Source organism: Dermacentor albipictus, chromosome 1 (genome assembly GCF_038994185.2).
Source record: "Dermacentor albipictus isolate Rhodes 1998 colony chromosome 1, USDA_Dalb.pri_finalv2, whole genome shotgun sequence".
Lineage (NCBI taxonomy): Eukaryota > Metazoa > Arthropoda > Arachnida > Ixodida > Ixodidae > Dermacentor > Dermacentor albipictus.
This window is the reverse complement of record NC_091821.1, coordinates 88,374,245-88,390,067: the sequence shown is the minus strand read 5'-3', so window position 1 is coordinate 88,390,067 and position 15,823 is coordinate 88,374,245. Positions and strand designations below refer to the sequence as shown.

The following is a 15,823-nucleotide window of genomic DNA, read 5'->3' as shown; positions in this document are numbered from 1 at the left end:
CCACAAGCCCGGATTCCGAATCTGCAAGATGCGGAATCTATCCTGCGAGCGCCATAATTCTCCCTTCACAAGTCAAGATGCTGCGCCTTCGTGCGGGAGAAGCCTCGGCGGAGCAGCGTGTTTTGACGTGTCCGCGTGTGCCCGACGGCCCGGCGCCGCACCTCCCTTGCCGGGAGGTCACCGCGCGCGCGAACTTTGAACCGAGTGGCCAGCGCGGTCGCTGGTTGGACCCCTCGGACGACCGTCGTGTGCTGACTTTGTATTGGGCCGTTTGAGTGACAATGGGCCTCGGGGATTATAAAAGCAGCGACACGCCGCTCGAAAACAGGATCCGCCGACCCCACCTGGAGAGAGGGTCGCTCCCGACTGGGGTGAGATGTGTCACGCGTTTTCGCCGGACGCCGTCGTGCGAGAACAGTCGCGTTTGTGTGAGCTCTCGGCCCCAGTGCCGATCCGTTCATGTCCTGTATGATAACCTGTATATAATGTATAAAGTCCCTTTTGTTATTCTCATCGACGCCAGGCTCGGAGTCTTCGCTACCAACGCTCTGTCACGAAACGGGTGACGAGCGCTACGGGACCACAAAGCCGTTATCGTGGTGCAGCGGTTGAAGTTCGTAACACTGGCGGCACCGGTTGGATGACGTAACACTGGTGGCACCGGTGGAAGTTCGTAACAACGGCGAAAGCGAAGAGCGCACATCGCTGACTATGCGTCTCGTTGTTCTTGTACAGGTTAGTTACAATAACACAATACGCAGTGATGATAGATTTCTGGTTGTACTGCCATGCCCACATGTGTGTATGAATATTGCATATGAGTGTTTAAATTTTTCCAAGCTCTTAGTATGTGGCGATATAGAAGGGAACCCAGGTCCAACCGTCGAGGAAATGTTCCAGTCATTAATGAATGGCCAACAGGCAATTAGAGAAGACATTGAATCTTAGCGATACATAGTTTTGATAAAGCGATACATGGTTTTGAAAAGCGTTTAAACAACTTGGAAGGCAGTGTGATTGAACTAAAAGCAAAAAACCACGAGAACAAAGAAGTAAATGCGACTGTAACTGCAGTACAGGAAATAATTAAAACGCAAAAATAAAAACTCACTGATTTGCAAAACCGCAGCCGCCATTCGAATTTGGTAGTTTTTGGAATTTCTCAACATCCGAATGAAACAGAAGCGGTATACTGCGGAATAAGTTTGTCCGGGATATCTTTCAAGAAAAGTTAGGAATAAACTGTACATCTGTGGCGCGAATTCAGACTTGGGAAAGTACCCACACGGAGGCCAGTCACTGCATTCTTACAGGATTATTCTGAAAAACAAGCTCTCTTGAGAAACGCACGCAAATTGAAGGGAACATGCATATCGTTGCAAAACGATTATTGTGCAGACATGCTGCGCAAGCGCCACGTGCTTTGGAGAAGTGAGAAAGAAGAAAAAGACCTCGGCAGAAAAGTTAGGCTTATTTATGATAAGGTTCGCGTTGACGACGACTTGTTCTTTTGGGATGATGTACTGCACATGCGGAAACTAATTGCAAGGAAAAAAGAGAGCGCAGAATTGCGACCAAACCACACCGACTAGCAGTCACAGTCGCAGCAGTTTCGGCTGCTTTCACCGTAATGCCCAAAGTGTAGTCAACAAAATAGAGAAACCGCAGGATGTTTTACTCACATACGATCCTCATGTGTGTGTTATATCTGAAACTTGGTTGCACGACGGGGTGCATGATGATGAAATCGTTGCGCCAAACCACCAGCTGATTAGAAAAGATAGGTCATCCCGAAACGGTGGCGTCGCAGTTATTGCAAAGAATAATGTTGTTGCAAGGGAACTAGATCAGATACATAGTCATGAACGTTTGTTTTTGAGTGTCTCTGTTTGGGGTGTGCCATTCATATTATGTTCTGTGTACCGCACACCAAATGCTGATGATCACATTATGCAGAAATTATATGATTACCTTTTGAAATAGAGGAAAAAAACTTAATAATTACTGGTGATTTTAATCTCCCACAAATAGAATGGCAAAATTGAAGTTATGGACACAGTCTTTCCTCTGACTTATTCATTGATATCATGCTAACTTTCAGTCTTCAGCAGGTTGTCAGTGTATGTACTCGGGGGGAATATTCTTGACCTCTTATTCCTCAGCGAAGTTTTTGGTGAAGGAACCGTCGAAATTGAAACTGGCATTTCCGACCATAAACTAATTGCTTTTACGTCACCGACGGTTGTGAATAATATCAGACTACCCCGAAAAAAAAAATCACATTAGCGATTATGCTAAAGCAGATGAATCGATTATTGATTACTTGGACTTGCATCTTAACGTTGTCCAGGATGATGTCGAGCTTTCATGGCAAAGGTTCAGGGACACTGTTACTTATTATTGAAAGATTTATTCCATTGAAGGGAGTCAAAAAACTTCCACCGAACCCTTGGATCAACAGAGATATCATCCAAACAAAGCGGAAGCTGAAAATAATGAAACGAAAACATGAAAAAATAAAGATTTCGCATGACAAAGAATTAAAAAATTAATTACTGACAAAAGTTAAATCTGTGCGAGAAAGATTCTTCAGTCATAGCCTCGCTGATTTTATTTCAAATGCTCCACAGATGTTTATTGTCATAAAAGCCGGTAAAAGCAGCCCATTAGACCTCACGGCACAATTTGCCAAGTTTATTATGAACTTCTTTTAACATGACACATGACTTCGGCAACGGCAATGCAATGAGACATCGCGATTAGCGCGCGCGTCCGAGCAGCCCGGTTGCGCGCAGCGCGGCGTGGCTTCGCGAGAAATGTGAACAAGAGAGGAGAGCTGGCCCGATAGGCGCAGTAACGGAATGAGCAACGCCAACTTCCGGCTTCAGTTTAGCTTCGCAAAGAGCGACGTCAGGGCCTCTCCTGACGTTTCCTTCCTCCATGGCGCCGTGTTATCTCTCGTAACACACAGCGGCGCGCTCCCGGTAGATGGCGCCACCGTATGAACTCGGGCCCGAATTCGCCTGTGTGTCCATATAGCTACTATCGTAAAAAATAAATAAAGAAAACAGAAAATAAAGAATCACAGAGGGCATGTCAAGCGCCCGCCGCATTGAGCCAGTGGTTACACGGCGTCCAGTTTGAGTGTGAGGTGGCGTTTGAGATTCCAAAAAGCGGCAACCTCCTAGTGACAAGACGAGAATGCGAAAACGCCTCTGCGCTTAGGCTTGGGTGCTTGTTAGGAACCCCAAGGTTGTCATTTACTCTGGGGCGTCCGCAAGGGAAGAAATTATGTACACGAACAAATTGTGCCTCTAGCAGCCCCGAGCTGAAAACAGGGCTGTAACTGAATCCTTAGCGAATATATAAGTCAGCGAATTGGAAGTGACTTGAAGAAAATGGGATTAATATGCCTCTCCGTGGGACATCATGCATGCCAAGCAGTTTTTTCAACGTGACCGAATTTTAAGCCCAAATGGTAGCGAAGTTCCAACTATAGGGAGACGATAGACATTGTCAAAAATATATAGCACACAACAACTGCCCCTCGTCGTTGTTGAAGGAGAGCTAATCCCCCCCCCCCCTTAAAAAAAAAAGTCACAGGCCTGCGCGGCACACGCAGCACTGTCACAGCATAAGCCTGGCGTCACAGTTCACTAGCCCAGTAGCCATTGGAGCGCTTCTTCAGTACCTGAAGGCAACAAACTTGAGTGCCCGACGGTATACATCCTGCACCTAACTTAGTGCATATGAAAGTGCGATATCGACTCATGTCTCGCCTCTCTCTCTTTCACTCCTACATCCGCCTTCCCAACGTGTAGGGTAGCAAACTGGACTCAATCTGATTAACCTCCCTGCCCTTCCTCCCTCCCTTCTATATATATATATATATATATATATATATATATATATATATATATATATATATATATATATATATATATATATATATATATATATATAGGAGCTCCATTTAGCCATAAACGTGTATAGACACATGCGAAGGCCCGTTACGCGAACGGTAGTACAGCAGTTTCCGCTGAACCGTGGAGGGCGGTCGGGCGATAAAGTGAACGCGCTTTCGGTGGATCGATTTTCGGCGTCGGCTTTTTACTTTCTTTGGCCACAGCGTTAATTAGGTTCTCTGATTGGTCTAACGAGAGCACTCGGGCGATGCACGTCGAAAGATCGACAAAGTCGCGAACGCGAAGCGTGTCAACAACGGACACCTGTTAGGCGCCGTGCGCGGTTCATGTACCCACGCAGTCCGATCACAGCCCGCAAGTTGAGAGGGCAGAGGGTGGGTGCGTCGCTTACAAGGACGACTAGTCGATAGTGTGCTTGCAGCAGACTTTGTAGCGCATAAGCCACCTTTGACAATTTCGACACGCCCACAGCTCCTGTCAACGGAGGGCTCAAGAAAACGCCCCTTGGCGCTACCGAACCGCGGCGATGCATCCGGGAGGTAGTGAACGCTTTGAACACGGGTCCCGTATTTCCGGGGCGAAAGTAAGCCTGCGGAATAACAACGACAGGAGAGGAAGCAAATCCAACGTGAGACGTCGCGCCCCCGAAAGCGGGCCCTTTCTGCACCTCCGGAAGGATGTAACCAGCGTAAGCCATAGCAGCAAGACACGTTCGTGCATAAGCAATGTGACGCGCGTGTGCAGCTACACAGGCTTGCAGCTTATTTCGGTGCGCGGTGCGTGCGATGCGCGGTAGAGCACAGAAAAGTAAAGGAAACGAGAGAATGCAGCTCTGACATGGCAACATGCCTTTCGACTTTTAAATCACACGATAAACAAATTTTCCCTTAGTGTCATCGAATATTTGTGCGCCTGTGAAAAAGGAACACAATATTTCTGGGCAAGAAAAAACAAGAACAACAAAGTCCGTCCCAGAAATATACTGAAGAATAACATATGATATACGTTAGTGCGACAAAAAATTACTGGCTTCAACAGTTTATTTTCTTGTGAAACTTTATCGATTCCATCAACAGCGGTGGAACAAGGAATGTCCTTTGAGCCAACGTTTCGACAGGCGCACTTTTCTTCAGAGCTGTATTGTCTGGATTTTTGTCTTGTTCAGATTTCTGGATGACACAATGGGAAGGGGGAGGGGGGGGGGGTACTGCCGATGTGGAAGCACCCAATGCGATGAATATCTTGACAGAAATAAGTGCACGTCAGATACGCTTTTGCAGTTAGTTATACTCCTGGTATTATACTCGTTGAATCAGGAGCGCAGAAAAATTACATCAATGTGGGAGCACTGAACACTTTTTAACTGCGTGGCCGCTCATGGAGACGGTATTCATCTTCCGTCGCCTCAGGCGTACTGGTGCATTGATTGGCGATGCTGTTGGGCTACTGGCAAGAATGTCGCCGGGTTTAAAATAAGTTTTAATGCAGAACATTACGCGCCTATACACGCTAGGCAACCTGCTACCAAACCGCCAACCATCATGTTTTTCAACAGTTGTCCAAAATGCTGGTGGCAAAATATAGTCAGAAAACGTATTGCACCTACATGACGTAGGAGTGAGCAAATGACACGAGAAAGAGAGCTATCCTTATTTTTGTAGAGAAAGTTGTAAGCTAATGGCATAATAAACATAATATGCGTTCCCTTCTGAGGTGATCACTAAATGGGAAAGTATATTAGGCGTGCTCTAAAAAAAAATGCTTTGCAATGGCGTTATATCGGGGGTGTTGTGTCACAGTCTCCGCCCGCATGCCACTGTAGCAATTATTTCCAGAATTTTGCGAGTATTTTGACGAGACGAAGTGCACCCTTCGCGCTGCACTTCGTCTCGTCAACCAAGAACAACCTCGAAGGTGGTCAATATTCAGTGACTCCAAGGCTGCACTGCAATCTTTGCTATCGGCCCTGCGCCGGGGACCACACGAACAACTGGTATTTGAGATTAGAGAACTCATTCATACCTTAAGTGAGAAAGGACACCACGTGACATTTCAGTGGCTTCCAAGTCACTGCGGAGTCATAGGGAACGAACACGCTGATAACGCTGCTCGGTCGGCTCTTCAAGGGGACGAAAAGGAGCCGATACCGTTATCAAGGACAGATGCCGCTCGGAAACTTCGAATTATCAGCCGTCACATCACGTTATCCTTGTGGAACGCTGTAAGTTTTCACAACTACCGACTCCACCATCTCGACTCCTCCCTACGCCTTTGTATTCCAGCTGGGCTCTGTCGTCGCGAAGCTACCCTGCTTTGTCGACTATGGCTAGGGGTGGCTTTCACCAAGTCTTTCGCTTACCGAATTGGATGGGCCGACGACGCCTCGTGTGAGGACTGTGGTAACGAGGAGACTTTTCAACACCTTCTTTGTGACTGTCCTCGATATACTTTACAGAGACAATCACTTGCAACCGCAATAGCGCGCTTTGACCAAAGACCTCTCACAGAGGAACTCATTTTCAGATACCGCCATCATAAGCCATCGCAGCAGAGGGCGACGATGGCACTGTTGCGGTTCTTGAGGGCGACAGAACTGGACAGGCGACTGTAGCCTGAACAGATGTTGATAGTGCTACAAGTGTCAGTGTGCTGTGCGATGACAGTGTTCGGTGACAGTGACCGATTGTGATTGTGTGTCGATGCTCCTTCCTTTCCTTATCTCTACTTTGTTTCCACTTTACCTCCCCCTCCCCTCTCTCCCCAGCGTAGGGTAGCCAACCGGATTTTTTTTCTCTGGTTAACCTCCCTGCCTTTCCCCTATCCTCTCTCTCTCTCTCTCTCTCTCTCTTGCGAGTATTCCATTGAAGCCAACGCTCAAGTTAAAAGTTAGGGCATGCGGTTGAAAATAGTGGCCAGGTACGGGGCAACTGATGTGAACTCTTAACTGCGGAAACGGCTCGAGCTCTTGTTAAACGAATGGACGAACATAGTATATAGGAACAAGTAACGTGCATAAAGGTATCCTTTGACGAATACGGTGACCATTTCCCTTGCTAACCTAAAGAGGGCATGGGCAAACAGCCTGTTTCCGACATCTGAACTGCCAATAAGCATTTAAACAATCACAAATTGTTTTGCCCCCGGAAAGAAGCCAACATGACTTTAAAACCGACCAAAATCCTGTTGCCTGTAAAAAACACTGCAAGCAACCGCTAAATTTCGCGGGTAAACCGCTGAGTTCGCATCACTGTGTGTAATATACCGGGTGTTTCAGTGAACACTTTCAAAAATTAGTAAAAGTTGCTTGTTGCAGATAATACAATTCTGGTGAATGAGGTGGTCTACTCAAAGCGGCGGACACTACTTGCAAAAAAAAAAATTGAAATGCATAATCGACTAATTAACAAACATTAACTAATTAGCTTTCTAACTAATTACTTTACGGCCCATATTGCAATTTACAAATTCTTGCCGCGGAGTTCGCAAGGCGGATCTGCTTGGAACGAATGCGCAGGATGACACCAGTATCGTGATAATTACCGAACTTTGTGGAGAAATGCATTAGCGTTCCAGTTGAATGCTAATTCCAGCTTGAATGCATCAAACGGCGTTCTTTTTACAAAGAAAGTAACTGGAACGCCTGTGCATTTCTCCGCAAAGTTCTAGAATTAATATCTCGAAATCGGTTTCATCCTTAGCATTCGTTCCAAGTGGATCCGCCTTGCGAACTACGCGGCTGGAATTTGTAAACTGCAATATGGGCCATAAGATGATTAGTATAAAAGTCAATTAGTGATTTTTGTTAATAAGTCGGTCATGCTTTTAAATTTTTTTGTGCGAGTAATGCCCGCCTCTTCGAGTAGACAAGCTTATGAACTAGAATTGTGCTATCTGACGCAGGCAACCTTTAAAACATTTTGAAAGTGCTCGCTGAAACACCCGGTGTACTGCCAACGCACCATGGTGATTTACCATTTATATGATTTTTTAAAAATATAAATCTAGAGCTTGCGGCAGAACGCCTATGTTGGACCGTAACGCCGAACCGATCGATTCTTCAAGGAAGCATTTCGCTAAATGGCTGTCCACTTAAATACCACGTTTACGGTAAAAGCAAATTGCGACCGGATGCCATATATCTTGATGATGTGCGTTTCGGAGCGCAAGGCATGCAATACGAAAAAAAAAGAAGATATCGGAGAGAGTGTGCGAATAGGGTGTTTGAACATTACAGACCGGAACTTGAAGAAAATGTCTACTTTTTCCTCTTACGTCATTAGTATGCCTATTTAACATGTAAGCACAAACGACGGTGTCAGAAACATTCTAGTGGCACTTTTATTGTGCCTATAAATGTCTGTCTCGATATTGGCGCCTACGTTAGATTTTCAGAGCCGAAAAATGCCTTTTTTGTATTTTGCCCTAACATTATTTTGTTTATAATGTTATCACGCACTGTGGAATTTGGCTGAAGGCAGCCGATTATTACCACAAACAGTTTTCCGGTGTAAAGGCTGTTATTAGTAGCTTTGCAGAAGACGAAAGCATCGCTGTGAGACGACTCAAGCTGTGCTTAGCGTAGTTATAAGTTCTCTTCAGGTTTTTAGCCGACATCATCGAGGAACTTGAATGCTCAGACGCAATGCTAACCAGGAATGTGGGGCTTATTTGGACGTTCAGCAAAAGTTCACCACCATTCCCAAAGGGCCTGTTGCTGATATAGCTAGTTCGTAACTTCAGCCTGTCTGGGATAAAATCCCTGCTTTCCGCTACTGAAATAACTGCCAAAGTTTCCGACCAGCGAACATTCTGAAATTACAGAGAACGTTGGATGATCGAAGGTTCCGAATTATGCGCCCCTAACTTCTGTGGATGTTGAGCGCTCCTTTTCCGTATACAAACCAATATTCATTGAAAAAGGGCGCAAATGAAACCCGACAACCTTGAATTGGTGCTTGTTTGTCACTGCTTTCACGACTTTTCTGGTGGTGTCTTAGCAAACTACATTTCAGATGAAACTTGTAACCTACAAAACTTGCCTTCTTTCGATTTAACGAGAAAATAAATTGAATTTAACGAGACGGCGGTTTAGCGAGATGTGTTCGCTATGAAATCATAATTTGTTCAGAGTTACACAGCGGAAATTCCTATTTGTGCACATGCATGAGGCGAAGGGATGGGGGAGGTAAAGAACAGTACTTGGGAGCTATAACGGTTGTCCCACATATATTGAGCCAAACATTAAAGATATGGAAATGCCACGTAGTTGGACAGAATTAAGGTAATGTTGTTTGCCATAGCTTGGAGATGCTCGGATTATTTATTGCATGCTGCGTAATTATTTAATTAGTCGTAAATAATCATTCAACTTTTCAAATAGTATAATTAGATTAAGAATGTCCACGAGAAAATTGAAGAGCAACATAATAAGCTCCCGATACAGCTTTCTGTTGCTCGACATGTGCTATATAAAAGTGTTTTTGCAAGAATGATAGAAGCCCAGGAAGACATGCAAAAAAAAACATTATGGGGTTTTATGTGCCAAAACTACTTTTTGATTATGAGCGATGCGTAGTGGAGGACTCCGGAAATTTCGACCACCTGGGGTTCTTTAACGCGCACCTAAATCTAAGTACAAGGGTGTTTTCGCATTTCGCCCCCATCGAAATGCGGCCGCCGCGGCCGGGATTCGATCCCGCGATCGCGTGCTCAGCAGCCCAACACCATAGCCACTCAGCAACCACGTCGGGTGCACGCAAAGTACCTCGAGCGGTCAGTCGCGTGCCAATTTGTTTTTGTGTATTCACGGGCTTCTTGCATGCTTGGGAAAACACTTTTATGTAGTATGTGTTGAGGACCAGAAAGCTGTATCGGGATATCTTCATGTTGATCTACAATTTTCTTACTGACACTGTTAATCTAGATATAACATTTGAGAAGCTGATTAATTTATTAAGACTAATCATGTAATTAGGCGGAATGGGAAAAGTAATCTGAGTATGTTCAAGCGACGGCAGACAAAAATACCTTAGTTCTGTCCACCTACGTGGAATTTGCATACTTTAAATGTTTTGCTAAAGTTACGTAGGACATCCTGTATAATACTACACCACTTATAGAGACTGTACTGCCGCTGTGTTTGCGTATGCGTAACGGTTGCTTTTGAGTGCATATTAAGCAATTCTAGTGAAGGCAACTACAATTTGACTTTACTGTTGGTTATTATTGTTAGCAAGCAATCATTTTTTTTTTTTTACTTCGCGAGGAGCGCACACAGAAGGCGGGAAGCGGTCGCGGTATGGTCTACGTGTTGTACACCGCAGTCGGTAACCACTAGCCTGAAGTGCACACCGGCTAATTTTATTATTGATATGAGCCTAAACATTTGAGCTGATTAGTAGGTATTGCTAAGTTGGCGGATTATTTATTTTCAGTGAAGCACTGTTTGTGTTTCATGTCAACAAGCGATGGCCCGGGCCTTCAGTCGAAACAAACGTCAGCAGCTACTGCAGCAGACGACTCGAGAAGCGGGTCGCGGTTTATGCCATCAAGAGCTGCGAATGTGCGAGAGTTGCCAGAATATCAAACAGCGGAGGAGTAAACTACGATATTTATTCAAAGATACTTATACCAAGAAATCAACCTAAAATTTTTAGAGAGAGACGTTAGATGGTAAAGGCAGATATGTTAACCAACCGAATGAGAATATAAGTTTCTCTCTTGCTACTCCAGGGGAAAGAAAGGGGAAAGAAATATGGAAAGCATAGCGGAGAAAAAAATAATAAGCGTAAAATAAAAACGGAGTAAGTGGGGAACACCTGGGAGCATGAAAGTCCCTCTAATAGGCTACTCGAAAGTAAAAAGTTCGATGGCGCTTTGATCGACTTTTGATGTGACTTCCGCATATGCCGGGAATGGATTGTTAGCTCCGAATGCGGCCGGTCATGGAGATGGGATAGCAACGCAGTCGCCACTGTCATTGGCAGATCAAGTGGCCGCATCTGCGTGCTCGTTTCCAACTACATCACAGTGACTTGGCAACCACTGAAACGCGATGTCGAGACCTTTCTCAACTGCCCGATAGTAAACTGGTCTTTCGTCTGCGACAAGTTGTTCGTGGGGTCCACATCGTAATGCAGACAGCAAACTCTAGAGTGGGGACCTTGGAATCGCAGAAGAAGGACCATTCCTGGAGCGTTTCCTGATTGACGAACTGAAGTGCTGCTCGCAGGGCTGCAACTTCGGCAGCCGTCGTTGATGTCAAGTACGATGTCTTGAATTTTATCTCAATAGACTTTGCTGGGACAAATAATGCAGATTCTGGACTCGAGTGCATGACCGTACAACCTGCGTAAACATGTACGCGGTCAATGTGGACTTCGCGTAGTAGCCACAATGTTGCCTGCTTCTCTGGTGCTGACGGCATCTGTGCCTTCTTGATGCCTGAAATGGTAAGGCATACTTGAGGTGAATGCAGAGACCACAATGGCCACGAAGGCCATGTTGCAGGGAAACAATTCAATGGTAACGATGCACCATGAGTAGTGAGGAGACGGTTAAAGCTCGTATGCGGCCTATAGTTGGCGGGTAAGCAAGATTGTGAAACGGCATATTTGCGACACGTCGAATGGTCACTCTTATGCCCCGTTCAAACCGGAAAATCTCTGGTCGGCGACTACATCGGAGACCGAAAAATCTACATCGCGCGACGTCTCGCGACAGAAAAGAAAGAAAGAAAGAAAGAAAGGAAGAAAGAAAGAAAGCCCTCGTCGCACTTGTTGGTCTGAGACCAATTTTCGTCGCCGGGGAAAAAAAAGTAAAACATTTCCGCATGCCAATCAGAACGTGGGCTTACGATAAAGCGGAGGACATAAGGGCGGTAGCAGGGCTCGCGGTAGTAAACATTCGGTTAGCCATTTTTCAAATGGCGCAGGCATGGCTAGTCCCGTCGTTGTTTGCAAGCATATGTATTTGCTGGTGTTTTTTTTTTACTTTGTGCCGTGTTTCGTGTGAAGAGAAGTCTGCATCACAAACGTGTTGCGCAGTATACAATGACGCTATGTGCATTAAAAATGTTGAGCATTAAGCGTGCGTATGCGCTTCCTGTATTTGTACGGGACGAATCGGGCTTTCAACGTGATTACGAAGCATTTTTTCCTCTCTATACTGTTGCGTTTGAGAAAATTCACATGATCATTCCAGCAAATGGGTGAATTCATCGGTCTACGAATAAGAAAGGTGATTTAATACTGCGTCGGTATATGCAGGTATGGCGCAATGCAACTGGTGAGCGCAAACGACGTCTGGCACACGTAGCACATAGTCGAGACCGGCAGTAGTGATACATGCGCTGTATAGCTGTGAGCACCATCAACACAGTGTTGCGGCGCATAGCACACCGTCGTTGTAGCTACAGTGCGATCGTTAGGGATGCTAAAACAGCTAAAGCGGCACGTGCCGAATGAGAGGTTTGATTGGTGACATTTATGGAAGCTCGTTACCGCATCTGTTCATTTAATGTAAAACAGTTAAGCACAATGTATTTCGTTGTTCCGTTTTATTTCCAGGATAAACCACGTAGGCAATACTCCTGCATTACCCATGAATTCAGAAAAAATTTAAATTATGGAATTTTACGCGCCAAAACCACTTTCTGATTATGAGGCACGTCGTAGTGGAGGACTCCGGAAATTTCGACCACCTGGGGTTCTTCAATGTGTACCAAAATTTAAGTACACGGGTGTTTGCGCATTTCGCCCCATCGAAACGCGGCCACCGTGGCCGGGATTCGATCCCGCGACCTCATGCGCAGCAGCCCAACATCAAAGCCACTGAGCAACCACGGCGGGCTTCTCATGAGAGTTTTCCGACGGCATCGGGCATTTCCTCGCGCGAAAATAGAGGTTCATTGCGAACGCGTCCGTCTTGTCCCAAGCTTTGTAAAGTTTTGTTGTCTCTATGGTGCGAATTTGTGCATTAGGTTGCCACTGAGACAGAAAGGCCCAATGGAAAGGTTTGTTTTAATAGCTAACCTAAGTACGTTTGTCAAAAAGGTTTATCAGCTCAACTATAGATATACTCTCACGCAAGAAACGACCAGGCGTGCATGATATGCAGAAGCCCTAAAATATTTTTCTTTTTCATATATCATGGCACATTTCCTTCGTCACGTTGTTTTGAAAAAGCCAGGAAACAAGTTGCCAACAACTTAGATACCACCTAGTACATAAAGTATAATTGAGTAACTTTTCCAGTGAACGAGAGGAGAGGTAGTGTAAATTTGAATCACAGAAAGTGAACTGAACCGGCGAGATATTTTGTCGGGCCCTTTCAACTCCATCCCAATATATCAATATCGGCGCAAGGTTGAAGTACGACTCTCTCGAAAAGAAGAAAAGAGTTCGTGCTCCGTTAATAACTATGCCATGCTCAGTTACACCAAACCTTAACTTTCCATGCGATATGCAAAGTGAATATTCTTCATACGGTAACTGGATTCAAATGCCCTTCTTGTAGTAACGCAGCAACGGCGAACAGAGCCACGAACCAGGTGGAAGGATCTTGATCTCATAAATATGCAAAGTAAGGTCAAGATGGATACTTCACTCATAGAAAGCTTCACCTCGGCGCGCACGTTTTGTTCTCAATTTCAAACGGCAGACGAAAAAAAAGCAAGAAAAGTAATTGAAAAACGAAATTTAATACATTTCGCTTTTAAGATCAGATTTCGAAATGTCTTTCTTTCTTTTTTTTACATTAATTTTTTTTCACGGTTTTCCGTGTGCCCGCAACGTTCGCGCTCCCGAGGAACGTGCACTATCCCCCATGGGGCATGAAATACAATTTACGTAGTTCGTAGAATCCTCCGCCCGCTCCTTTTTTTTTTTCTTCTCTCACATATATTTTAAAACGACACTGTTACGACACAGCGGCACAGAAGATAGCATATAGCTATGACGTCGCTTAGAGAGAAGCAGACGCTTTTTTTTTTTAGCTTCCCGTGTCGCGACATTTCGAACAGCCGTAGGATTAGCTCTACGAAACTGCGCACCTCCGCACTCGTATAAGTCTGTCCCGCTGTTGTTGCCGCGTGACAACAGTTAAACAAGTGAAGTTTCGCGACGGCTCTTACGCGTGGGCGAGGCGCTGCTCACTCGAGAAGCGCTGCCTATAACAGTTATAGCGTTAGCGCTCTGCCGTTGCCATTCCGCACCTGTCAGGATCGACCTGAACACCCCCTGGATTACCTTGCACACGCGCAGCTATCGCTCGTGGCAGTGCCAAAAATTGTAATGCTATACATGCAAAGTCCGTGGGCGGAATTCACAAATATTTTAGCACGAAAAAAAAAACTGCTTGTCGTGGCCGATCGCCTTGTAGGAAAGGAAACGTCCAATAGGCGCGCATGTTTTACGATTCTCCCGAACTGGTCCAGCGTTGATCTGCTTTGTGAAGACGTCCGCGCTTTTAAAAGCGAAGCTTTTCCTGGCCAACATCGCCGGGTTTTCGTGACCCTGGGAGCTGCGTGGCTGATCTGTGGCCTAATAGGCTAACCAGTCACAGCCGGGGAGGCACGCATCACCGCCTCTGGGTTCTCTTCGTGAAAGTTTGGGTCGGCCCGGAGAACAGAGTTAGCCTTTCATTTCACGCTGGGCGAAAATGCATGTGAGCTGAGTGACCGACAAATCAGTGTAACTTCTTTCAAACCATAGGCGGTAATTTTGTCCCTTGAGTTCAAAATGCAAGCATCAACCTATACTTTCATTGTAGCTTTCACCACGATGGCACATCGCTCTTGTCCGGGATGTGCTACTTTAGTCACTCAAATTCTGCCATATTGTCAACTTCGACATCTTGTGAGCTCTGATTGGCTTAAAGTGCGGCTACGCCCTCTATGATTGGCTCAGAACGCCAACAAGGCGGAATTTGACAACATGGCGGAATTTGACAATGTCCAGAATAGCACCCCGAGCCTCATAGAGCGTGGTTTGGCTTTTACTCTCATTATGTTAAGGAAAAGCTCCGTACAAGGTTCCTTGCAATCTTTCATTATCAATTTCTCTGGTAGCCCACACGGCGTTGTTTCCTGATGGTTAGGTCTTTAGCTGCATGATTCGAACTGAAGAACTCTTAGACCAATGTTTTGTAAATGATGCTCCGGATACGCACTTTGAATACTGTACGATACCAGGCGGACACATTCAGCATCATACAGTATGCAACCGCAAAATGGGTGGCAGAACGGAATCTACTTACGTCTCGCCCTTTTCTTTCATTCGATACGTCTAAATAAGCGGCGAGGTGAACGCTAAACGAGAAATCGACGACTTAGCAGCGCATTTTACGTCCAAACAAACTGCTCAAAAAAGCTAAAGTGCGCGTCCTCACCAAAAAGCGGTAGATAAACTTTAATGAGATGGAATGGCAATGTGAAAAGTTACTAACGATGTCTCAGCAAATGAAAATGCTGAAATATTACACTCTAAAAACTAAGAGAGTGCCGGGCACTCCCTTTGAGGGAGTACTCGCTTGTCCCATATTTCACTCTCTTTTCGAGAGTAAAACACCTCCCTCTCAGACAGAGTGCAGCAACTCTCCCGGACAGTGTATTAGTACTCCTCCTAAACAGAGTGATGGAACTCCTGCTAAACAGAGCCCTGGTGCTCCCCCAAAGAGAGTAGCAGTACTCTTATCAAAAAGACTATTAGTACTCCCCCGAAGGGGGTAGCAGTACTCCATGCAGGGTATCAGTACTCCACCAAGAAGAATACTAGTACTCTACCAAAGAGAGTCTGGGTACTCCTCCAGAGTAGTAGCACTCCATCAAAAAGAGTACCGGTACTCTTCCCAGGCAGGGTTTTATTATTCCTCCGAGAGTACTTGTATTCCCCCAAACA

At 45.4% G+C, this 15,823-nt stretch overlaps 1 protein-coding gene across 2 annotated transcripts in view; it reads right to left on the bottom strand.

The window, feature by feature from the left end:
- The window catches only part of LOC139048715 (uncharacterized), a 293,534-nt gene that overhangs the window by 67,641 nt on the left and 210,070 nt on the right, over positions 1-15,823 (bottom strand). The gene's annotated exons all lie outside the window — the stretch shown is intronic.